At 47.2% G+C, this 27,380-nt stretch overlaps 1 protein-coding gene across 1 annotated transcript in view; it reads left to right on the forward strand.

Moving 5' to 3' along the window:
- The window catches only part of EPS8L1 (EPS8 signaling adaptor L1), an 892,485-nt gene that overhangs the window by 554,433 nt on the left and 310,672 nt on the right, over window positions 1-27,380 (forward strand). The window lies entirely within an intron of this gene.

Here is a 27,380-nt window from a genome sequence, read left to right on the forward strand (position 1 = left end):
AATCTGGCGGTCGACGCTCCATGGCGTCTGCCTCTTCGAGAGGATATTCTGTCTCAAGGACCGATATTCCTTCCTGCTTTACAGTCGCTGGCTTTGACGGCCTGGCTGTTGAAACAGAGGTCCTGAGGGATAGGGGTCTCTCCCCTGAGGTCATTCACACTTTGATCAACGCTAGAAAGACCTCTTTGGGGAAGGTTTACTACCGTACTTGGAAGGCCTATTTTGCCTGGTGTGAGTCCAGGGGGTTTTCCCCTCGCTCATACTCGGTGTCTAGAGTGTTGTCTTTCCTTCAAACGGGCGTGGACCAGCGTTTGGCGTTGGCCACGATTAAGGGTCAGATTTCTGCGCTGGCCGTTCTTTTTCAACGCCCTGTGGCGTCTAACTCTTTGGTTAGCACCTTTGTTCAAGGGGTGTGACATTTGGTCCCTCCTAGGAGGGAGCCTTTGCCTCCATGGGACTTGAACCTTGTTCTGTCCGTGTTGCAACATGCTCCTTTTGAAAAGATCAGGGAGTTCTCGTTGTCCATGTTGTCCAAGAAGGTCGCTTTTTTGGTGGCAATCACTTCGGCTCGCAGAGTGTCGGAGCTGGCAGCCTTGTCCTGCAGGTCTCCGTATTTGGTGATTCGCTTGGATAGGGTGGTCTTGCGACCTAACCCTTCTTTTCTTCCGAAGAGGATCTCGGAATTTCACCTCCATGAGGACATTGTCTTGCCTTCGCTTTGCGCGAAGCCTAAACATCCGATGGAGGTGGCTTTACACTCCTTGGATGTTGTTCAGGCGATCAGGGTTTACCTGTCATCGACGAAATCCTTTCGCAAGACGGATTCTCTATTTGTCCTTCCAGAGGGGCCTTGGAAGGGCATGGCGGCGTCGGCTTCTACCATCGCCAAATGGATCAGACAGACTATTGAGCAGGCATATGCTTTGAAGGGTAAAGTTCCCCCTATGCCTGTGAAGGCGCACTCTACCAGATCACTGAGTGCATCTTGGGCCTGTCATCATCGGGCCTCGGTGGCCCAGGTGTGTAAGGCGGCGACTTGGTCGTCCGTTCACACCTTCTCGAAGTTCTACAATGTGGATGTTCAGGCATCGGCAGATGCTTCCTTTGGCCGCAAGGTTCTTAGTGCGGGAGTGCCTTAGGGTCCCTTGGTTTTTGGGCCCTTGGCTGTTTGGGATGTTTTTATCCCTGGGTTATTTGTTCTTCCTGGGTTGTTGCTCCTGTTGAGCAAAGTTTTTTCATGCTGCCCAGCTGGTTTCCTTCCTTTGGTAAGGTTCCTTTCTCTGATGTGGGTCCGGCGTTGCCTTAGGCGTGGCTGCGTTTCCCACCCCTCATGTATGCACTGCTTTGGGACGTCCCCATTGTGACGATTATGGAGAGGCGGCGACTGTCGGAGGACGTAAGAGAAAACGGAATTTTTGTAAAATCTTACCTGTAAAATTCCTTTCTCTGAGTCCTCCGACAGTCGCCGCCCCCGCCCCTCTTTTGGGGTTTGTTTATGTACTCTACTGCTATTCTACTGAAACTGAGGTATGGATACAGGAATCAGGAGGGTATTGACTGAGAGGACCACCCCCTGGGGGTGGGATATGCTAAAAGCTTTAATATTGACATATTCTGTTGCCTAGCTACTCCTACGGAGCAAAGGTCAATTACCCCATTGTGACGAATATGGAGAGGTGGCGACTGTCGGAGGACTCAGAGAAAGGAATTTTACAGGTAAGATTTTACAAAAATTCCGTTTTTTTTAAAAGTGCTTTTGTCAATCTTTGTTGTTGTAGTATCGCTGCAGAAACGCTCACTGCACCAATCACAATGCTGCACAGTGCACAATACAAATCCACTATAATATGCTTTCTATATTAGAAAGTATATTATAAGTAGGGGCGTGGCCGGATGTGATCGAGGCAAGTCGTGCTTCAGAGGAGCTCCCGCAGTATCCTGATAATTACCTTATTTGGGGCTATTCTCCTGCCTATCTGCGGGTCACCTACGGTGGGGGAGTCCTGGTACACCTCGGGGATGCCCACTTCGGCTTCTAAACGGGAAGCAATCGGGCCAGAGACAGACCCGCTCCGCTCGCGGCCCGGGACAAGGCTCCGCCTCCGCCATCTTGGATTCGTCATCCGTCCCTCGGCGTGCTTCTGGAGCGGGCGCGAAAATGGATGTGGCACAGCAGGGAGCTGCCTCTTCTCCGACTATCCAGGTACCCATCTCCTTGCCTTCTACACCGCTGCAGGAGCAGGACCAGCGCGCCATCACGGCCCCCATCCTGGCAGCCATAGACAGTAGCAAGGCGGCGCTCATGGTTAAGATCGACCACCTTGCCTCCGAGTGCACGCTGATCAGGCATGACCTGGACAAAATGCGAGGCCGCATTACTTCTGCGGAGGACCGCATTTCTGAGGTGGAAGATAGTACCCACGCTCATGCCTCACAGCTGGCGGACCTACAGCACCTGGTCAAATTCTTGCAACACAGAGCTGACGACGCTGAGGACCGCCAAAGCCGTAATAATGTCCGGGTGGTGGGACTCCCGGAGGGGGCAGAGGGGACCAAGCCGGCCATCTTTGCTGAGCAGTTCTTTAAACAACTCCTGTCGCTTACTGATCTCCCTCCTACATATGTAGTGGAGCGAGCCCACCCAAAGGAAACGTCGATCGTTCACCGAGGTGCGCAAACGACTCAGGGATAAGGAGATTAAGTACAGTATGTTGTACCCCAGCCGGCTCCGGATCCAGTACAATGGCGCGGTTAAATTCTACAAATCGCCGCAGGAGGTTTCTGACTGGCTGGATGGTCTGCGCTGAGGTGCCGCTTCGTCTGCTCGTCTATTCCCCTAGCTGGATCGTGCTTGTGGTTCCATGTTAGCCGCACGGTGGGCCTGTGCCTTTTCTCTGCTGTGATCACAATCCCCATTTGTTTCCTAATATGCCCCTTGGCTGCCCTGTTGGTTCCGGGGGCTCCTTTGGAGTCTTTTCTTTCATCATCACCTAAGAGACTGCCGAAATTTGATCGCATTTGACACTCGTCCACAGTTCCAGATGTTGGGGAGTTATGGGCTTAAGCCTCATACCGGCTGGATAGTTGCTATTTTTGTTTTGTTTTTTGGTTGCTGGTATAAGGGCATTGGGGATGGTTTGTTGGCAACTCGACCCTCTATTATTTCAGCCTCAGTTGTCTTGGATAATTTTGCTGCTAATTGCTCTCAGTTCACATCTTTATTTTTGTCTCGGGTGGAACTTTTCATTTTTTGGAATCCTGCTGACATTTTTTATAGACGCCCATGGCTGATGCTGTACGCTTCCTCTCATGGAATGTGAGAGGTCTGAACAATAAATATAAACGGACCAGTGTCTTCCAATGTTTAAAACAGGCGAAGCTGCATGTCCTCCTCCTGCAAGAGACTCACCTGGATGGTAAACTGGTGCTCGCTCTAAAGAAACCATGGATTCAAAAGGCGTTTCATGCACCGTATTCCACATATGCCAGAGGTGTATCGGTACTTATCAGTAAATCTATTCCATGTTCCGCCCACCAGGTGATCTCAGACCCGGGGGGACGATATGTGGCTGTGGTGTTGGAATTGTATTTATTCAAATGTATTTTGGTTGCTGTTTATGTGCCTCCTCCCTTTAATGTTCAGATGCTGTATGACCTGCCTGCTAAGCTCTCTGCATATGCCTCCCTGCCTATGTTATTAATGGCTGATTTTAATGCAATTTTGGATGGGGTGTTGGATACTTCCAACCCCACCCGACAGGCCTCGGTGGACCTTGTTGCCTGGGCAGCTGCTCTGGGCCTTGTTGAGCTATAGCGTTGGAAGCATCCGGATAGAAAGGAGTACTCCCACCTGTCCACTACGCACCGTTTGGCAGCCAGGATAGACCTGGCCTTTGGTAGTGCTCGTTTTCAGTCCCTCATGGCCGCTGCTGATTACCTGGCCGGGGGGGTGTCTGATCACAACCCGCTTCTCTTGACAGTGCACCTCCGTTTGGGGGCTGGAGAGCGGGGTTGGAGACTGTCTCCGGGCTGGCTTCAACATGATCAGGTCACCTCTCACTTGGTACAGGCGGTCCAGACGTACTGGGCGAGCAATGCAGACTCTGCCGAGCCTACGGTGGTCTGGGAGGCCTTTAAGGCGGTGGCCAGGGGGGAATGCATCTCGGCTATTAAATCTGCCAGAAAGGATCACAATGGGGAACTTCGGTCCTTGCGGGAGATGGAGAGGGCGCATGACCATGCCGCTTCGCCATCCGAGTCCAATTACACCTCCTTGTTGGAGGCGAGACGTCTCCTCTCACTCCACCTCTCTGATCTTGCTCATACTGAGGCTTCCCATTACAGAGCTTCGGCATTTACACAAGGGGATAAGAATGGCAAATTCTTGGCTATGTTGGTGGAGGATCAGAGGGCCCCTATTAACATCCCGCGTATTAAGAGTTCTAGGGGGGAAATGCTCACGGATCCGAGGGATATATTGGAGGAGTTCAGGAATTACTTTGAGTCTTTGTATGCCCCTGTCCATGCCTATGACAGTGCTGTCATGGAGAATACCCTCCGTGACCTTGCTCTCCCTACCCTGACTGACGACGATAGAGCCTCGCTGGACGCTCCGATCACTCCCCTGGAAGTAGAGGGGGCCATTGCCTCCTTCCCACCGCAGAAGGCTCCAGGCCCTGATGGGTTTCCTGCGAACTTCTATAAGGAGTTCTTGGAGCAGTTGGCCCCACGCCTTAGTGCCCTGTTTCAGCACTGTCTGAATGGGGGGGGCTCTCCCGCCATCCATGATGGATGCCTACATGGTATTGCTCGCGAAACCGGGTAAAGACCCTGAGGACTGCTCCTCCTACAGGCCCATTGCACTACTGAACGCTGACCTGAAGGTTCTGACTAAGGTTCTTGCGAACCGTCTGGCGAAAGTCATACATACTTTGGTTGACCCCGACCAGACGGGTTTTATGCCGGGGAAATCGGTGGATACTAATATTCGGCGTTTGTTCACGCATCTCCAACTCCCGATTGCTGCCTCCTCGCAACGCGTAGTGGTCTCTATTAATATAGAAAAGGCCTTCGACTCTGTCGACTGGGCCTACATGCATACTGTCCTGTCGCTAATGGGTTTTGGCCCCAATTTCCGGACTTGGGTGAAATTGCTATATTCCTCTCCTCGTACGGCCATTCGCTTGGGTCTGTTGACCTCTGTGTATTTTAGGGTGGGTAGGGGGACCCATCAGGGTTGCCCCTTGTCACCCTTCCTTTTTGCACTTACCATCGAACCTGTTGCCATTGCCTTGCGCTCCTCACCAGGTTTCGAGGCGGTCAGGGTAGTCTCCATAACGGAGTGTGTGGCGTTATACGCTGATGACATGCTCCTTTTCCTTAATGATCCTGGTCCCTCCTTGCAAGCTGTCTTGCAGATCCTGGATGAATTTGGCAAGTATTCGGGACTCCGGGTGAATTGGGGAAAGTCCTCGATGCTATCTGTGACGGGTGTGACTGGTGCACAAATTGGGGATGGCCCTTTCCCGTATTGGGTTGACACCCTTACTTACCTGGGGGTCCGGGTAACTAGACAACCGAAGCATTATTACGACCTGAATCTCCTCCCACTCCTTCCTAGGCTCCAGCGCCTGGTGCAGGTGTGGAAGAGGATTCCGCTTTCCCTACAGGGTAGAATAGCCCTCCTCAAAATGAAATTTCTCCCTGTGGTTCTATATTTTTTGCGCCACTCTCCCCTATGGGTTCCAAAAACGTTTTTTAGCAGATTGGATAGCATTATTAGCTCCTTCCTCTGGTCCCCCGGGGTTCCCAGGATTGGCCTACGGGCCCTCCAGGAGCCTTGGGGTAACGGAGGTCTGGCTCTCCCAGATTGGCGTAAATGTTATCTGGCTGGGCAAATGGTGGTTGCGAGGTGCTGGCTGAGGGCGGATGAGGAGGACTCGGCTACGGTCCTAGAGGCAACGCATCTGGGATCATATGAAAGTCTCCGTCTGGCTCTGCACAGGGGGGTGGGCTCGGACCTCCCGTTGACAGCATCCATGAGGGCTACCATTAGGGCGTGGAGCCAGACTGTACGACTGTCCTGCCCCAGCTACGTTGGACTTTCCCCATCTACTCCCCTTTGCATGAATCCAAAACTCCCTAATTTTTACCGCTTACCTGACCCTATGGTGTGGGCTACAGTGGGGGTGAAGACGTTAGGGGACATAACGACAGAGGGGGATTTGCTATCATTTGACAACCTACGCACAAAACATGACTTGCCCTCTACCCATTTCTTCAGGTACCTACAGCTACGTCATGCCTTTCAATGCCAATTCACTGACACCAAGATTGAACCGGTACCGTCTGACCTAGAATTGATGCTGACTAATCCGGACCTTACCAAAACCCTGTCTTCTGTGTACAAAGATTTATTCAAACTGACTCCACCGAGTATTGTGAAGTGTAGGGAGCGTTGGACCACTGAAATTCCTGGGCTCCAGGGGGAGGACTGGGATGATATGTGGGTTGAACCATTCAAACATCTCATTGCTGCCAGGGACAAACTTATTCAATTTAAGTTTCTTCACAGAGTATATTACACTCCTGCTCGACTGGCTAAAATTTACCCCACGTCCTCCGCTGAATGCTGGCGATGCTCTGCCTCTCCGGCGGATGCATCCCATATTTTCTGGGATTGCCCGCTGATTCAGCGCTACTGGTCGGCAGTTACCGCCTGCTTAGGGGGGGTGCTGATGACTGCGGTCCCGTTGACCCCAAGCGTTTGCCTATTGGGTTTGGTGGAGGAGGTGGTTCCCTCGGTGGCACATAGAACCCTTATGACTATATTATTATTTTATGCCAAGAAGGCCATATTATTACACTGGAAGAAGGTAGCCCCGCCTTCCTTGTTGTACTGGAAGGGACTGGTAAATGCCGTGCTGCCCCTTTATAAAGCGACGTATTTGTCCAGAGGGTGCCCCAAGAAGTTCAAGAAAGTGTGGAGGGCATGGGTAGAGTCTTCTGATACAGTGCGGTAGATGCCGTTTGTAATCTGCCTTGATACTGACCACCTAATTGAGTGATGTTTCTTTGATGTGTGGGCTGGGAGCGGGGACGACTGGGCGTTGGTGCGCCAGGGTTCAGTCGTTCCGGGTCCCATAATCCTGACTTTTTCAGAAGGAGTCCGTTTGAGTTTAGGGGTTGGGTTGCCAGGGTGGGGGGAGGGGGGAGGGGATTTTACTGTTTTGCTGTTTGTATGTGACTCCCCCATGTTGGGGTGAGCTAGTCCATTGTTTTTGTATGTTTTGCTTGTGTGAAAACTTTAATAAAAATAATTTTACAAAAGAAAGTATATTATAAGTGTATTACACCCCTATATAGTGCACACCAAAGAATAGTACACCTTTACCAAATACCAGTCCTTGAAAGGACTTTTGTGGACCTATAACAGAGCGTTCTGTGTCACTGACTATCTGTCCCTGCTCCCCACAGCAAACCTCTCCCTACACTGACAAAAGAGACAATATAGATAGTACACCTATACCAGTCTTTGAAAGGACTTTTGTGGACCTATAACTGAGCGATCTGTGTCACTGACAATCTGTCCCTGCGGCACACAGCAAACCTCGTCCTACACTGACAAAAAGCAGAATGTAAAATGGCCGCCAGCTCAGGTCTATTTATAAGGTAGGGGGTATTTCCATGTGCTGAAAATGTCTCAATTGGCTGTCCAGTTCCACCTGATGGATGTGTCATTAGTGATGGACGAACATCGGCCGGGGCGGTTCGCGAACGCCAGCCGCAAATTTTCTCAAAAGTCTGCGAACCGAGAGTTCGCGGCTGGCCTCATTGACTTTAATGAGAGGTGAACTTTAAAAACCTTTAGGTCATATTTGCAGCCACAAAAGACGTGCTAGCTGTGCACAAATAGTCCCAGCACATGGACAATGTCATATCAGAAGTATTGCAATTGAAAAAGTTGCCCTAAATGTTTTTTTTTTTTACAGCAAAAAATATATATATATTTTTCATAAATTAGCCAGAACTGACAGCAGCCGGTAAATACATTGTCTAATACATATAGGGTCCATTCACACATCTGTAAAATGGGTCCGCATCCATTCCACAATTTGGCGGAACCGTTACAGACCCATTGTTTTTAATTTCCAGTCTGAAAAATTAGGCATTCACAGGATAAAGAAGTAAGTGTCGGCCATTCCAGGCCCAAAAATTAGCCCACATGCGTTTACCTGACAGCTAAGAATAAAGTATTCTGTGGCTGAAGGTACATTAGGCATTCACATGATAAGTGTCGGCCATAAAAGGCCCCAAAAATTAGCCCACATGGGTTTAACTGATAGCAAAGAACTTCGTTTTTGATGGCTAGAGGTACAGTAGGCATTCACAGGATACATAAGTAAGTGTCGGCCTGTATAGGCTCCAAAAATTAGCTAACATGGTTTGAACTGACAGCAAAGAACTTTGTTTTTGATGGCTAGAGGTACAGTAGGCGTTCACAGGATACAGAAATAGGTGTCAGTCTGTATAGGCTCCAAAAATTAGCTCACATGGTTTGAACTGACAGCAAAGAACTTTGTTTTTGATGGCTAGAGGTACAGTAGGCGTTCGCAGGATACAGAAGTAAGTGTTGGCCTGTATAGGCTCCAACAATTAGCTCACATGGTCTGAACTGACAGCAAAGAACTTCGTTTTTGATGGCTAAAGGTACAGTAGGCATTCACAGGATACATAAGGAAGTGTCAGCCTGTATAGGCTCCAAAAATTAGCTCACGTGGTTTGAACTGACAGCAAAGAACTTCGTTTTTGATGGCTAGAGGTACAGTAGGCATTCACAGGATACAGAAGTATGTGTCGGCCTGTATAGGCTCCAAAAATTAGCTCACATGGTTTGAACTGACAGCAAAGAACTTAGTATTTGGTGGCTGGAGGTACATTAGGCATTCACAGGAAAAATAATTGTCGGCCATGAAAGGCCCCCAAAATTTTCCATTCAATGAACATGAAATGCCTTTTATGCTGCTGTATGTAGCGAAGCCAAGGACCAGAAATTGTTGTGGGTGGATGGCGGTCTTTCGGATATTTGTGGCCTGGCATGAGGAATTTCGATGAAACCTGGTTTACTGGTCACATGTGTTGAATTCCTCAGAGATCCACGCCTCATTCATTTTTATAAATGTGAGGTAGTCTACACTGTCATGAGCTAGGCGAGTGCGCTTATCGGTCACAATCCCCCCTGTTGCGCTGAACGTCCTTTCGGACAGGACCCTGGACGGGGGGCAAGCCAACATTTCCATTGCAAATCGTGCAAGCTCTGGCCAGAGGTCAAGCCTGCCCACCCAGTAGTCCAGGGGTTCATCACTCCTCAGAGCGTCCACATCGGCCGTTAACCCGATGTAGTCGGACACCTGTCGGTCTAGGCGTTCCCTCATGCTGGATCCGGAGTACAGCTGTCGATGGTTCGGCTGAAAGAAGGATCTCATATCTGAAGTGACCAAGACATCTTCCAACCGCCCTCTTCTTGCAGGTGCTGTTGGATTGCTACCCGCAAGTGTCTCTCTGTGACTGGAAATTCCTCTGCCAGCACATGGAAAAGCAGAATGCAGCATTTCCCGCAGCAAGGCCTGGAAGTGCTGTACTCTGACCGCCCTCTGTGATTGTGGTAACATTTCCACCATTTTGTGTTTGTACCGGGGGTCTAAGTACATTGCCACCCAGTACTGGTCATTGGCCTTTATGCGTTTTATACGGGGGCCCCCCTAAAACACTGCAGCATGTAGGCCCCCATTCCCACTAAACTGGAAGCGGTATAGTGGCCTGCTTCCAGCTCATCATCCAGATTAATGTCGTCCTCGTTCTCCTCCCCCATCCACGGATAACACCAGGAATCCCAGAAAGGTTTAAAGCATGCTCATCTTGCTCCTCCTCATCCCCCCCAGCACCATCCTCCTCCTCTGATTCCTCTTCAGACTTCTGCTGTTGATTTGTCTCAGATGGAGTAGCATTCCCTGGGAATTCATCCAACATTGCAACTTCCTGATCTTCCTGCTCCTGCTCTTCAATGGCTTGATCAATGACACAACGCAAATCACGCTCCAGAAAGAAGGGGTAAGGTATGATATCACTTATGGCGCCCTGGCCGTGAATGACCAGTTTGGTGATCTCATTGAATGGCCGCAGAAGTCTGCATGCGTTCCGCAACCTGTCATGCCGCCGAGTTCGAACAGTTAGTCGTTAACTGCACGTTTATGCTGGAGCAGCCTATCGAGCATATGCAACGTTGAGTTCCATCGCGTAGGGCAGTCACAAATAAGACGTCTGAGGGGCAGGTTGTGTCGCCGCTGAATCTCAGCAAGGCGAGCCATGGCTGTGTAAGATCTTCGCAAATGGCCAGAGATTTTCCTGGCCTGCCGCAAGACGTCCTGGACCCCAGGGTATTTGCCAATGGATCGCTGCACCACCAAGTTCAGGACGTGTGCCATGCATGGCACGTGTGTTATTATGCCCTGTTTCAGTGCGCTCAGCAGATTGGCACCGTTGTGGCACACCACTTTACCAACTGTCAAATTTAGCAGTGTCAGCCACTGATCTGCCTGTGAACGCAAAGCTGAAAGGAGTGCAGGACCAGTGTGGCTCTTGGCTTCCAGGCACAACAGACACAGCACAGCATGGCAACGTCTCACCTGTCATGTGGAATAGGTTCTGGGGATCTTGGGCGGCTCAGGAGAAGAGATGGTAGCAGCGGAAGAGGTGGAGTCAGCCGAGGAGGAGAGGGAGGATGGAGGAGGAGGAGAAGAAAAGGCAGGCCTTCTTGCAATCCGTGGCGGTACAACTAAATCTACACGGGCTACATGCTTAACAGCCGTCAGAAGGTTCACCCAGTGGGCAGTAAAAGTGATATACCTTCCCTGCCCGTGTTTGCTAGACCATGTGTCTGTGGTCAGATGTATCTTGGCACCAACACTGTGTGCCAGAGATATATTCACTTGCCTCTTAACATGGCCATACAGCTCTGGAATGCCATTTTGCGAGAAATATTTCCTGCCTGGGACCTTCCATTGTGGTTTTCCAATGGCCATAAATTTACGAAAGGCCTCAGAGTGCACCAGTTGATATGGCAGTAGTTGGCGGGCTATCAGTTCAGACAAGCCAGCAGTCAAACGTTGGGCAAGAGGGTTATCCGGCGTCATCATTTTTTTCCGCTCCAACATTTGGACCACAGAAGCCTGCCTTTTTCCAGAACAACGTGACGACGTTGGAAGGTGGAGTGGAGGGCAAATGTGAGGAGAGAGGAGAAGGAGAAGGGGCTGGAGGGTGAGAGCCTGGAGTGTGGCTTTGTGGGTTCTGAAGGTGGTTCTCCCACTGGGCACGGTGATGGGAGTTCAGGTGCCTTCTTAAGGCGGTGGTCCCTAGGTGAGTGTTGGGCTTACTGCGACTTATGCTTTGACTGCAAGGGCTGCAGATGGCAACACTGCTGTCAGCAATGGATACATTAAAAAAAGCCCACACTGCGGAGCCATGTGCCGCGGTCCTGCGAGCGCCAGATGTGACTGTACATGGTTGATGGCTCGCTCCTGATACATTTGCAGTCTGCTTTCTACCTCTTGTGCAATGCACGTTCTGCCTGCCTCTCCTCCCTATCTGCCGGTCTGTCTCTCCCTCTGAACTCCCTTCCTCTTACTCTCTTGTGGACACCCACGTGACGTCCATAGACTCGTCATCATCCACGTCTCCTTCCCCACCACTAACATTCAAGATCTCGGAGTAGGCAGCAACAGCGGGGACCAACCTCCTTGGGCTGATCTGGGTACTGTCGTCAGACTGCTGAGTGGCGTCTGTTGCTACCTCCTCTTCTTGATCCGATGCCAACAATGGCTGCGCATCGCAAATGTCTTGTGATGGATGGGAAAATAATTCCAGTGACTCAAGTGGAGGGTATGTGGTGGTGGTGTCTGTGGGGGTGCACACAGCAGAGCGTGAAGAGGATGCAGATAGAGAGGATGAGGAGGGTGCAGAAGAGGAAGGCTGAGTGACCCACTCAACCAAGTCTGGTGCGTCCTTTGTCATAATTGCATGCGGCTTTTGAAACTTCATAGTTAGGCTCCGGCCTACTGCTCCTGCCCTATCCCTACCACCCCTGCGTACGTCTCTGCCTCTTCCTCTGACTGTCATGTTTTTTTAATTACCCTGTGACAAAATTCTCTAGAGAATCGCAGTATATCTGGAAAAAGGTAGATAACACCCCGCTTCAATCTGTGGTATTGGGGGGCCACAGGTTTATCACACAAGTTCTACAAATAATTGGCCAGTATCTGTTGTCAATGTGTGTAGCACAGTTAACACAGCAAAAGAGGCCACATTTTTGCAGGACTAAAATACAATCTTAGAAAATTATACTGTTAAATAACACCCCACTTCAATATGTGGTATTGGGGGGCCACTGGTCTATCACACCAGTTGTTCAAAAAATTGGCCAGTGAGTTTGGCACTGTGTGTATCAGACTTCACTCAGCAAAAGAGGCAATATTGTTGCAGCACACAAATACACTTGTAAAAGTATACTCAGATAACACCCCACTTCAATGTGTGGTATTGGGGGGCCACTGGTCTATCATACCAGTTCTACAAATAATTGGCCAGTAACTGTTGTCACTGTGTATAGCCCAGTCAACACAGCAAGAGAGGCCAAATTTTTGCAGGACTAAAATACACTCTTTGAAAAGTATACTGTTAAATAACACCCCACTTCAATATGTGGTATTGGGGGGCCACTGGTCTATCACACCAGCTCTACAAATAATTGGCCAGTAACTGTTGTCACTGTGTGTAGCACAGTCAACACAGCAAGAGGGGCCACATTTTTGCAGGACTAAAATACACTCTTTGAAAAGTATACTGTTGAATAACACCCCACTTCAATATGTGGTATTGGGGGGCCACTGGTCTATCACACCAGCTGTTGAAAAAATTGGCCAGTGAGTTTGGCACTGTGTGTATCAAACTTCACTCAGCAAAAGAGCCAATATTGTTGCAGGACACAAATACACTTGTAAAAGTATACTCAGATAACACCCCACTTCAATATGTGGTATTGGGGGGCCACTGGTCTATCACACCAGTTCTACAAATAATTGGCCAGGGAGTTTGTCACTGTGTGTAGTGTTGCTGCAGAAACGCTCAGTCTCACCACCACACCTGTCACAATGCTGCACAGTGCACAATAATACTACTAATCCACTATAATATGCTTTCAACAAAGTATATTATACTGTGGATTAACCCCCTCCCCCACCCCCCTTTTTAGTGCACTGCACAGCAATAGCCCTTTAAATGACTTTTGTGGACCTTAACAGAGCGATTTGAGTCACTGCTGACGATCTCTAACTGCCCCTACAGCAACCACTGGATACCTCTCCCTATACTAAAGAGACTGTAATAGACCCTATAAAGACATTGGAACACTTTAAATGACTTTTGTGGACATTAACAGAGCGATTTTTGTCACTGCAGTTAACGATCTCTAACTGCCCCCACAGCACAGACTGAATAACCTGTTCCTATACTGAAGAGAGACTGGAACTATACCAAAATACCAGCCCTGAAAAGGACTTTTGTGGACATTAACAGAGCGATATGTGTGACTGCAGCTGACTCTAATTGCCCCTAAAGCAACCACTGGATACCTCTCCCTAAACTCAAAAGATACTAGTAGACCTATACCGAAATACCAGCCCTGAAAAGGACTTTTGTGGATCTTCACAGCGCTATATGTGTCTAGCAAACTCTCCCTGATGAGCACAGCAGACCTCTCCCTACACTGGCAAAAAGCGGAATGTGAAATGGCCGCCAGGTCATGTTTATTTATAGGGTAGGGGGACTGACTGTCCAAGTGCTGGAATGTTTCAATTGGCTGTCCCGTTCCACCTAACGGCTGTGTCATGGGTCAAAGTTCTCGCCAATGTAAACAAATATGGCCGCTGCGAACGATGCCATGTGTTCGCAAATTTGGCAGGTAGCGAACAAGCAAAATTTGCCACGAACCGACCGCCGGGCGAACCGCAAGGCCATCTCTATATGTCATGGGTCAAACTGCTCCCCAATGTAAACTAATATGGCCGTCAAAGCCATATGTTCGCAAGATTGGCGAACTGCGAACAAGCAAAGTTTGCCGCAAACCATCCGCCGGGCGAACCGCAAGGCCATCTCTAGTAACTTCCTCCAATGTCCATGCTCCTGCTTGGATCTACAAATGTATGTACATTCACATTTGTATTCAAAGTGCACATACAGGCAGTGAAAGAAGTACACAGACAAGAGCCACACCTCAATTCATCCTTCACAGTGGTGACTGACAGCTCAACAGTTGCAGAAACATGTTGAGAGGAAAGGGAAAAAAACATGTATTGTAAGTTTTATTATTACTATCTGATTTATTAAAAAATGTTGACTTTAATATCACTATAATGTCACTTAGACATAACCACCATCACCAGGGAAAATTGACTAATATGGATTGAACACATTCTAAATTACAAGCGATTCAAAAACAAGACGCCAAAACGACACCAAAATAATGACATCTTTTTTGGGACTACAACAGCTTCCGGCCACGCTCCCAGCACAAAGAGAGGTACGCATATATGCAGCCCCACAGAAAAAAGCCCAGTTTAGCAAGACCGCATATATGCCGATTTGCGGTCACATGACCGCCTGGCAGACGTCAGAGAGGTAACTCAATTTTAAAAATCACATACAACGTGAAGTACATTTTGTCCTAGCAGAGGGGCTGGCAGTGATTGTGTCCACTGCCTTCACAACCCCTTTATTTTTGACATATTAAAAACATGACATAGTTACATAGTTACAAGTGACAAAATTTAATAATTAAAGAACAAAAGAACAAAAAACATGATAGAGTCAGATATCAGCACAAGTGGCCAGCACGGCCCTGACGAAGAGCAATCTCATGATAAGAGCCAGCTACAATTCCACATAAAAAAAACATTTTTCCCCATAAGAGCCTTTATGTACCCGACTATAGCATCCAGATGTAAATCAACTCTTAAACAGATAGATCCCATGTGTAATACTAACAGGTACCTATCTTCTTCAGATTACAACATGAAGTACCGCATAAGGTATTATGGTATTGATGAACAATTGAACTACATTTTCAATGAGAGACAGCTCTCTCTCTGATACAGTAGATGCATCATTCACCCAGCCTCCCCACACACACTTTGTCAAATTTTACAGGTACTCTTCTACTGGCATATGTAGCTTTATAAAGGGGCAGGGCTTTGTTTATTAGTGCTTTCCAGGCCGTAATGGTCAGAGCAGTAGATTTTTTTTTAATTCCAATATTTTATTAATTTTTCCACACAACACGTTCACATACAAACAATATCTGATGTTCATAATATTCAGAAAGCTTACTGCATAAATGTCCATTCTGATCAACATATAAATCCCTAAAGGAGATTCTCCCAAGTTTCTACAGAAGTGGGGGAGAGAGAGAGGGGGAGAGAGAAGAGAAAAAAAAAAAAAAAAAAAAAGGGGTAGGATTGAACAAAATCCTACCCCTTTGTTCTTTCTCCCCTTCACTTCAGTGAGTAGTGATACTCTACTTTCAAAACGCAATCCACCCGGTGAAGATTACAAGTCTTAACAAAACATAGATGTGGTTACATGTTAAACCATAAGTCAAAATGTGCTCTCTCTTTCTCTTCCATATGTTTGTTATTTAATTACCCCTAGTGCTCAAAAAGTGAGCAAAAAAAAAAAAAAAAAAAAAAAAAAAAAAAAAAAAAGGGGGGGGGGGTAGGTCAAACAAGCACCTACCCATTTGTTCCACCCCCCCTCCCTGCACATCAATTATTAGTGATACACTTCATCCTTACCACATTCCACCCAGTGGAAAATACAAATCTAACAGAACGTAAACGTGATTACATATTAAAACCATAAATCAAATATACTATCTCTTCCCCTTCAGTATATTACTATTCAGTTACCCCAAGTGTTTAGGAAAAAAAAAAAAAAAAAAAAAAAAAAAAAAAAAAAAAAAAAACTCCACCTTCATATTCCCCCAGACACTTTGAATCTCCTATCCTCCATAACTATTCTCCTAATTAAAATAATTGATACACTTGATATATCCCATCCTGCAAAAAGAGAGAAAAAAAAAAAAAAAAAAAAAAAAAAAAAAAAAAAAAAAAGAAGAAAAACGACATTCCCCCCTACCCTCCGTTTCCCATCTCCTCTTCTCGCAGTCTCAGGTACTCTTCCGAGGCTGTATAAATGGTCCAGGGCTGCCAGCAGATGCGGGCTTTTTCCTCCCTACTGTTACGTGCTGCTATTAATGTCTCCATCCGGTATATTTCGTTTACCTTAGCGAACCAAGTTTGTAATAATGGAGGTGTAATTTGTCTCCATACCCCAGGGATGCACGCCTTGGCCGCATTAAGCAAATGGATCAACAGGGAATTTCTATATTTCCTAGTTGATAACTTTGTCAAGTGCAATAGGCATAAAGCCGGATCTTCTCCCACCTCGATTGTAGTGAGATCCTTAATCACTCTCGCTATCTCTGACCAATAGCCTCTGATCCGGGGACAAGACCAGAAGATATGAAGCATTGATCCCCCCGTTTCTCCGCATCTCCAACAATTGTCAGGGTTTTTTTTTTTTGTCCATCTTATGCAATACTACTGGGACTCTGTACCATCTCGCCATAATTTTATAACTAATCTCCTGGTATCTATTAGCTATAGAGGCCTTATGTGCGAGTGCTAATATTTTTTTTATTTGTTGCGGGTTAAAATTAGTTCCTAGTTCTCTTTCCCATTTGACCATAAAGGGTAATGCTTGTTCGTCCTGTTCCTTGGTCAGAAGGGAGTAAAAGAACGAAAGAGCATGTGGAATTGTATTACCTCCTTTACATAGAGTTTCGAAAGATGTCAGGGGCCGAGGGGAATATCCCTGTTTCTGTAATTTCACCAAATAATGTCTAATTTGGAACGCAGAAAATATATCCATCGTTTCCTCTGACCCGGTCATAATCTCTCTCACCGTAGGGGGATTCTCTTGCGTCCATATATCTACCAGTCGTGTTTTCCCTCTCTGTGATAGGATTCTGATCATGCCCTTATTATGACCCGGCAGGAACTCTCTATTTCCTACTAATGGTAACATAGGGGATATTGGAGGTGCAATCTGTACTTTTTTTTGTATACTTCTGCATACCTTCATTGTAGTCCCTATCGTCGGGTGCGAGAAGATAGGGTCGCCAGAAGATATCGGTACCCAAGGGCCCCAGGGAACTGGGTTTTCTGTCAACGCATTTTCCAAGCTTACCCATTGTTTAGCTTTCTCATTGCAATGCCAGTCAAGCACCCTTGTAAGATGTATTGCCCTGTGATAGCGTTTCAAATCCGGCAGACCTATCCCCCCTTGGATTTTAGGCCGGGTAAGAATGTTTATTCCTATTCTTGGAGTTTTATTAGCCCAGACAAAAGTTCTCATCAAGGTATTCATTTGCATAAAAAAATATTCTGGAATTTCTATTGGCAGAGCTTGTAATAAATAGAGCACTCTTGGGAGTATATTCATCTTCCAATAGCTGCTTCTACCAAACCACGTCAAAGCCAGGGTCTGCCATTTCAAAATATCTTTTTTAAGTGTTCTCAAGAAAGGGGGAAAGTTAGCCTCAAATAGATCTTCTGTTCGGGGTGTGATATGCACTCCTAGATATATAAATGACTTTGTTGTCCATTGAAGGGAAAGAGAGGGCTGCAGTTCCCTCCAGATCTCCGTTGGAATTGTAATATTCATTGCCACTGATTTTGCTAGGTTTACTTTAAATTGTGAAAATTTCCCATATTTCTGCATTGTTTCTAAAATTAAAGGCAGCTCCTGTACTGGGTTTGTTGTAAAGAAAATTAGGTCATCCGCATAGGCCGCTAATTTATGGTACCCTCCCCCCATGTGTAACCCCTTGATCTCTGTGTTTTTGCGGATTAAGCACAAAAGAGGCTCTAGCGTCAGGATGAAGATTAACGGCGACAGCGGGCAGCCTTGCCTTGTTCCGTTTTTGATTTCGAAAAAATCTGATCTCCATCCGTTTACATTCACTGCAGCTGTAGGTCCAGAATACAATGCCATGATATTTGTTCTCATTCCCTCTCCCAGCCCAATATGTGACAGGGTGGCCTCGATAAAATCCCAGGCCACCCTGTCAAAGGCCTTCTCGGCATCCACCGATAGGAGCATTAGGGGCCTATGTGTGCGCTGGGCGTAAGATATGAGATCGATTACTCTGGTTGTGTTGTCCCTTGCTTCTCTTGAGGGGATAAATCCCACTTGGTCGAATTGTACTAGCTGTGGGATATATGTTATAATTCTATTTGCAATGATCTTAGCAAAAAGTTTTGTGTCCAGATTTAATAACGCAATAGGGCGGTAATTTCCACATAAGGAGGGATCTTTACCCTCTTTATGTATTAAGGAAATGTATGCTCGAAGGCTGTCTCTAGGGACCTGATTTCCTTTAGAAATGTTATTGAAGTGAGCTAATAAGGGGGGTTTTAACTGGGACCAGAACTGTTTATAGTATGGTAAGGTTAAACCGTCCGGGCCCGGAGCTTTGTGGGGTTTATTTTGATTTATAGCATAATCTAATTCTTCCTCTGAAATGTCTCCTTCCATTGCCTCTATTTGTTCTTTCTTTAGTGAGGGCATCCCAGAAGATTCCACATATTCCCTTGCTCTTATAACTTGATCTCTGTCTCCTTTATCTACTTCTCTCCCTGTGTTTATATTGTAAAGAGATTGGTAAAAATTACCAAACTCCTTCACAATTTCTTCTATCCTTACAACTTTCTCACCCTTTTTTGTTTGTATCTGAGCAATTGTTGTTTTTTTTTGAGGTCCACGTAGCGCCCTTGCCAACATGGCCCCCGGTTTATTGGAGAATTCATATATTTGCCTCCTCATGAGTGTTAAACTTCTGATTGTTTTTTGATATAGAAGGGTATTTAGTTCTTCTCTAGTTTTAGTAAGATCATGCAAATGTACCTGCGCTAATGATTTTTTATGCATTGAACTAAGTTTTCCTAGCTGTGTCAACAATTCCGATATTCTCTTTTCATATTCTTTTTTACGCCGTGATCCTAACATCATTAACGTCCCCCTAATAACACATTTATGTGCTTCCCACGTCATAGACGGTGACATCTGCGTTCCATTATTTTCTTTGAAGTAATTTGTCAAAGCAAGTTCTACTTCTGTTCTTATTTCCGTGGATTGTAAGAGGGATTCATTTAATCTCCATGTGGGGGGTTTTGATGGTACAGAGTCCAAATCCAGTACTATGTGTACTGGAGCATGGTCCGACATAATAGGCGTTCCAATTGCAGTAGCTTTAACCCTTCCCAGTTCACTCTGAGGGATCATGAATCTATCTAACCTTGAATACATGTTATGCGATGCGGAGAAATACGAGAAGTCCTTTTCACCTGCATGCATAATCCTCCACGGATCAATCAAATCGAGAAGAGAAAGTTCTTTTCTCAGACCATTGAGTTTTGCATAAGACAGGTGGGAGGAGCCTCGTGAAGTGTCTAGTAGGGGTTCTGCCACATAATTCCAGTCTCCGCCCATTATCAGTATTCCTTCCCGAAAATCAAGGATCATCGGTAATAGCTGCTGTAAAAATGTTAATTGATTCACATTTGGGAAGTATACATTGATCAGTGTTATTACCTTTTGTCCCACTGTACCCTTTATCATAAGGTATCTTCCCTGTGGATCTATCTTTGATTCCCGGTGTATCCAGTCTACTTCCTTCGCTATAACCATACTGACCCCTTTTGATTTTGATATTGGTGAGGGGGCGTGGTATGCCCATGGATAAAATCTATTGCACAGTTTAGGTATATTATCAGTTTTAAAGTATGTCTCCTGGAAGAAGGCTACCTGCGTATGGCCCTTTCTTATGTCATTCAATACCCGCATGCGTTTTTCGGGGGTAGATAGACCCCTTACATTTAATGAGGTCATCTTTAAACCTGCTCTGCCCGCCCTGGCCATTTTACCTCCCCCTCCTCAATCCCCAGTAACTTTAACTTATTCCACCTTTTCAATATAAGGGGGCGGGGGGGGGGGGGGAAAGAGGGGAGGGAGAGAGAGAGAAAAAAAAAAAAAAAAAAAAAAAAAATGGAGGGATGGGATATATCAATGCTCGATCCTCACTGTTAATCTCCTGTTTTCCCTAATTGTCAAACCTTGACCGAAGCGCAACTATGCACTTATCTACTCTCGGGGCGAGTGAGAAGGTCGTTCCGTGGGACCTATACTATTTATAGGAAGCGAGAAGACAAAAGAAAAAAATAAAAAAGAAATCACAGGAAAAAACAACCCAATACAATAGTCTTCCCACTTCAAACTATAAGCGTTGCTCCCTGAGGACCGGCGAGCAGCCGCTCCGACTTTACTTATTTATGAAGAGCAGGACAGCACGAAAGATGTCTAAAAAGATTGATTTAAGCCCAATACGTATGGTCCCTCATTGAGGGGGAATTATCCAATTGTTTATCTGGCCAATTAAAGGTCTATCCCCCCCTTATGGTCGGTACAAAATACCCAATTCTAGTCTGTTTCGTGCTATTCCTGCTCCCCAAGCCATATTACCTGTTCCCTCTAGGCTAAAAAGGGAAATCAAAAACAGAAAACACAACATTTTAGGTCCCTCTATTCGGGGGTGAATCCCCCTCGGTGTGTACTTCATTTCCACGGCCCAATGTGGGGTCTCACCCCTTTCGGGGTGTTAGCCCCTTCTTATAGGCCCTTCCCGGGCATGTGGAGCCCCAGGGAGTCTTTGTATCCCTGCAACTCCAGCCAGTCCGGCACCACTACAGGGGGGGTTCCGAGAAATGTAAAAAGACCCGGTAGTTGATCCGGCCACCGTAGAATGTAAGAACTATCTTTTTTAACCACAATTAAATGGAAAGGGTGGCCCCAATAGTATTTGGCCCCAGCGTTCTGTATGGTTTCCAAAACTGGTTTTAAGGTTGCTCTCATCCTAAGTGTCTGTCTTGATAGGTCCGGTAACAGCCGTATTGTTGAACCTTCATAATCAAGTGGGCCTTTTCTCCATGCGTTTTTCATAATTCTTTCCTTAATTGAAAAGTAATGGATCCTTATAAGGACGTCCTGGGGAAAGTCTGTTCCCATGCTTCTGGGGGCTTTAACCCGATGAACTCGGTCTATTTCTATCTCCTCATTTTGAGTGGTTTCTAAGAATATATTTAATATAGCCATTACTTTAGTTTTTAAATCTGGGCCTTGCACTGCGTCCGTTAACCCCCGAAGGCGTATATTGTTCCTTCTGTTTCTGTTCTCCCCATCGTCTTGTTGGAGTTTCAAGATCAGTAATTGCCTAGCAAAATTTTTATGTGTGTCTTCCATATGAACCACTCTAGCATTTAAAGCGTTTGTCTCCACTTCCACCGTTTCTATTTTTTTAGACATTGCATCCATCTGTCCTTTAAGAGAATTGATTTCTTGTGTCAATGCCAGGACAATTGAGGATGCCATTTCCGACATGTCCTGTTTTGTGGGTATAGCTGCCAATAAGTCTTTCAACTCCACGTTTAAACTGTCCTGTGTTCGGGAGTTTTGGGGGGTAGGGGAGTCAGTTCTCTGCGTGTTTTTGTCCGTCCCTTGCTGATTGAGATTCCCTAATGGGATTTCAGCAGGTTCCCGTTGATTACTGCCAGTTTTTTTTGAGGCATTTATATTAGCCGACCCCGAGCGTGTCTGTGCCATTTTGGAATAAGAAACACTTTCTTCTTGTGTGGGGGGGGTTCGAATAAAGTACTGAGAAATGTCTGTATGTCTCACCGGCGTGTTAACAGCCGCTCTCTCCCCTTCCCCACTCATAGACCAGAATACAGCTTTTGTCCACCCAGTGTATTGCTTCGGCTGTTTTCTCAGGAGTCAGTTTCCCCTTTTAGAGAAATATTATTTTAAGGAAATTCACTTACAGTTCCGAAGTGATGTCTGGGGCTGCTTCTGATCACCTTGGCATCAGACTCTCCTCTAACTAGGTACGGCTCGCTGCGGACCTCCAGGGATCGATTCGGCTCTGTGTTTAACAGCAGGGCGATACGGATCCCGGGTTGCTCCTTTGGCTCACCAGGCTGTCTGACTCCCGTTCTCTCCCCTCACTCCTCTGGATTGAGCAACTGCTGTGTCCTGTAGGGAACGCCGGCTTCTTTCCCCAGAGCGGCCGCTCACCAGCGCACACGGAGCCCCGCCACGAGTTGTCTCACGGCGCCATATCCTCAGCCACGCCCCTTACAGGGAGGATCATCAGAGCAGTAGATTTCATCTAAGAGAGAATAATTAAAAGGGGAAGAACACTTGGGCCAAACAAAATGTGCTATGAAAAATTTTTTTTTGAAAAATAGGATTGACGCTGCTGCAACCCCTAGGGGTAAATAAGCGAACAAAAATAGCAATGTACTATTAGCAGCACAAGTTCCTCAAATGATTCAATCAATCCCAGTACAACTTGAATCTATATTAATAAAAGCCAAGTGTCCCTGCGTCCAGATTCCAGATTCCCTGTGTCCGTGGAAATGCTCTACTGCGCATGTGCCGCACGGACAGCCGTTGGGACTGGGGGCGGGCACCATGTCAGGGGCCCCAGAAGTAAGTCTGACCTGTGTAGGATGGGGGAGCTCCTCAGTGTCGGAGGCCGGGTCTCAGGGGTTGGGGGTCACCCCCGATAATGGTGCGGTGTGAGGGCCGTTCTGAATTCGTATGTGCTGGGGAGGCGGGAGGCGGAGTTCTGATCAGTTGCCTTAGATTTAAAAATTCTCCTGTACCATGTCCGCAGCCCCGCATTCTCCTGTACCATGTCCGCAGCCCAGCATTCTCCTGTACCATGTCCGCAGCCCCGCATTCTCCTGTACCATGTCCGCAGCCCCGCATTCTCCTGTACCATGTCCGCAGCCCCGCATTCTCCTGTACCATGCCCGCAGCCCCACATTCTCCTGTACCATGCCCGCAGCTCCGCATTCTCTTGTACCATGTCCACAGCCATTGCAAACTTATATTCTGAGGTTTTAATTACATTATTTTAATATAGTCAGTCATGTACTAAAGTGGGCCGGTCTAAGGCATGAAACTCCAGGGCTAAAAATGAGTCGCACTCTGGCCCTGCCGGAGAGTCTACACTCACCCGCATGCTGGAGCCGGGCAGGAGCACCCCGTCATGGGTCAGGAGAAGAGGCAGGTGCCGGGGGATCTGGATAGAGCCGCTAGAGGCCATGACTGGCCACACACACAATCCGCACACCGACCAACCGAACTCACTGACAGCTCCGAGTCCGGGCAAAGAGCAGCAAGACTACAACTACGGAGAGCGGCCGGAGACAAATCATCTCCGCCTGAGGAAACCACCGCCATCTACTGGCCAACTGTGAGTATTACAACTGGGAATTCACCTCACAGGGCTGAGGACAGAAATCACCTCCATCATATATTGTGATATCCAACATACTATACACCCCAATATAATCACCTCATCATATACTATACACCCCAGTATCATCAGGATATCTTATGAGGTGATGATACTGGGGTGTATAGTATATGATGAGGTGATTATTTTGGGGTGTATAGTATATGATGAGGTCATAATACTGGGGTGTATGTAGGATATCACAAGATGGTGGTGGTTTCCTCAGGCGGAGATGATTTGTCTGCGGCCGCTCTCCATAGTTGTAGTCTTGCTGCTCTTTGCCCAGACTCGGAGCTGTCAGTGAGTTTGGTCGGTCGGTGTGTGGATTGTGTGTGTGGCCGGTCATGGCCTCTAGTGGCTATATCCAGATCCCCGGCGCCTGCCTCTTCTCCTGACCCATGACGGGGTGCTCCTGCCCGGCTCCAGCATGCGGGTGAGTGTAGACTCTCTGGGGAATATGGATCTGGTCCGGAGCCGCCTGCTCAGAGGAACTTCCCTGAAGAGCACCATTATCGGGGTAACCGCCAACACCGAGGAGCTCCCCATCCTACACAGGTCAGTGTGACTTACTTCTGGGGCCCCTGACACGGTGCCCGCCCCCAGTCCCAATGGCTGTCTGTGGGGCACATGCGCGGTAGCACAATCCCACAGACACAGGGACGGACGCAGAGACACTTGCATATTATTAATATAGAATAGATATCCTACATACACCGCAGTCGGGCGGCCGGCCAAAACTCTTAAAGCGGCGGGTGTGCGCGGGCATGCGGCGGGTACGCGCTCGCACGCAAAAGCCGATCGGTCAGCTCTGCCCGTGTCTCTGTTGCTAGGGCAACAGGGACGCTATGTGCAGAGCTGGCTATGTCATGCGGCTCTCGCGTTGTTAGATAAAAAAAAGAGATAAGCGAGAGCCGCTCAGTCAGCCATATGTTCTAGCGCCCGTTAATTTAACGGGCTTAATGTCTAGTAATGTTATAAAATCATACCATATATAAAGTGCTCAAGTGCAATACATACACATAAATACATTGGGCACTAGGCATAACGCAAATTCCTCAAATATATAAATCAATCCCAGTGCAAAATATTGTGATGTAAAATCATAACATGAATAAAGTGCTCAAGTGCAATGCATACACATATACATTATAATAAAATACGGAGAAAGTGGTATGGTATCATTCCAAAAAAATATATGGTTAGAAGAGTATAACCGGTAATAAAATGTTGCAATAGAATAACAAATATTCCCTCTGTTTCCTAGCCAAGGGTGACCCGTTCGGGTTGCCCACACACAGTTGCGGAGTCACAACGCTCTGGAGGTTCCCATTGCGGCGTGTGTTCCAGGCTATACTCATGACGTGCGTGTCAGCTTGATGCGTATCGTCATTAATTTGACGTCATTGGAAGCTGAGAGCACGTCGCTATAGACATGTAAATATACTCAGGGTTGAGAACCCGCCCACTAGCCGCTTCCCCCAATATAACAGGCAATCGTCTATCGGATAAATCTCTCGGCAATATCCTGTCGCTTAACCCCCTAATATGTCCACTAAAATACAGAGCCAATCCTATCGGGAAAATACTTCAGTAAACTATAGAGCCAGAAAGCTGGATAAAGCATCCGCATTGCCAACTTCTGGCAATCCACTGGGTTTAATTTATGAGCACTTTATATATGGTATGATTTTATAACACTATTCATGTTGTACCGGGATGGATTGAATCATTTGAGGAACTTGCGCTGCTAATAGTACATTGCTATTTTTGTTCGGTCATTACCCCTAGGGGTTGCAGCAGCGGCAGTCCTATTTTTCAAAAAAATGGATTTTTGTAAGAACTTACCGTAAAATCCTTTTCTCTTAAGCTCATTGACAGACGTAGTCTTCTTGATTCTCAAGAGCTGGGTTATGTTGTCTCCGCAGGAGTAGGACTAGGCAGAATGACAAAACGTTCTGGCTCCACCCTAGGGGGCAGTCCCTGAGGGTATATCCTCCCTCTCTCTGCTACAGGGAATCAGTTCTGTTTAAAGCAGTACAGAGAAATTAACCCAACCCAACTCAATGATAGAGGGGCGGGTACTACGTCTGTCAATGAGCTTAAGAGAAAAGGATTTTACGGTAAGTTCTTACAAAAATCCATTTTTCTCTATCGCTCATTGACAGACGTAGTCTTCTTGATTCTCAAGAGCTGGGACATCCAGAAGCAGTGCCACAAATGAGGGGTGGGATTGACAAAATCAAATCCAATCTAGTAGGCCCAACCGGTGCCAAACTAGAAGTTTTAAAGGCTCATTATAAACAAAGAATGAGTCTAAAGAAAAATTTTCCAACGGAAAAAACCCTCGAGGTAGACCACTGGTCTCCTCAAATTGCGGCCTGCAAAACCTTGCGGCCAAATGAGGCATCAGACGATGCCATTACATCAACTTTATAATGTTTAGAGAAGGTATGCACCGACGACCAGGTAGCCGCCTTGCACACCTGGACCACTGACGCCTGATGGCGAAAGGCCCATGACGCACTAAGTGCCCGAGTGGAGTGCGCCTTAACAGGGAACGGGGGCTCCCGACCCTTAATAGAATAAGCCTGCACTACCGTCTGTCTGATCCATCTGGAAATGGTCGCGGCAGATGCAGGCAACCCCTTTTTGGGTCCATCTGGGATCACAAAAAGTGAATCCGTCTTGCGAAACGAGTCTGTCGTTTTCAAGTATACCCTGATCGCCCGGACCACATCCAAGGAGTGCAAAGCAAATTCCCGAGGATGACTGGGCTTAGGACACAGGGAAGGTAATACAATTTCTTCATTCAGATGAAATTCTGAAACTACTTTTGGTAGGAAGGATGGATTCGGACGAAGAACCACCTTATCTCTATGAACCACCAGATATGGTGAACGACAAGATAATGCGGCCAGTTCTGACACCCTGCGTGCAGAAGTAATAGCCACCAAGAAGGCCACCTTCTGGGACAACGTGGGTAGAGGAATCTCCCTAATATCTTCAAAGGGAGGTTTCTGAAGAACCGACAACACTAAATTAAGATCCCAGGGGGGTAACGGCGCGTGCACTGGCGGAGCCAGATGTCGCACCCCCTGGATGAAATTCCGCACCAAGGAATGAGTAGCCAAAGGCTTCTGAAAGAAGATGGCTAATGCTGAGACCTGACCCTTGATAGTACTCAAGGCCAGTTTCTGCTCAACCCCTTGTTGCAGAAAAGCCAATATTCGACTAATCGAATAAGACCGAGGACGGAACCCCAAAGGTTCACACCATGCAATGTAGGACTTCCATGTGCGATGATAAATCTTTCTGGAAGTCGCTTTCCTTGCTTCAACTAGAGTAGGAATAACTGAAGCTGACAAACCTTTGTCCTTCAGCACCTGGGTCTCAATAGCCAGGCCGTTAAAGCCAGCGATCGTAAAGCAGGATGGAAGATCGGTCCCTGAGACAGTAGATCCTCTCTGAGAGGAAGTCTCCACGGGACGTCCGCCACCAGTCTGACCATGTCGGCGTACCAAGCTCGACGAGGCCAGTCCGGAGCTACCAGGATTACTGGGATTCCTTCCTCCTCTACCCTGCGAAGAAGTCTTGGCAGTAACGCGAGAGGAGGGAAGGCATATATTAGCTGGTATTGCCCCCACGGGGCGATCAGTGCATTTGCGGTTTCTGCTAGAGGATCGCGGGAGCGAGCCACGAATCTCTGAACTTTCCTGTTGAATCGTGATGCCAACAGATCCACATCCGGGGTGCCCCACCGTAGGCACAACTGGTGGAAAACGTCTGGATGGAGGGACCATTCCCCCTGATCCAGGGTCTGACGGCTGAGATAATCTGCCTGCCAATTCTC

Source organism: Pelophylax lessonae, assembly GCF_965119305.1.
Source record: "Pelophylax lessonae genome assembly, chromosome: 12".
Classification (NCBI taxonomy): Eukaryota; Metazoa; Chordata; class Amphibia; order Anura; family Ranidae; genus Pelophylax; species Pelophylax lessonae.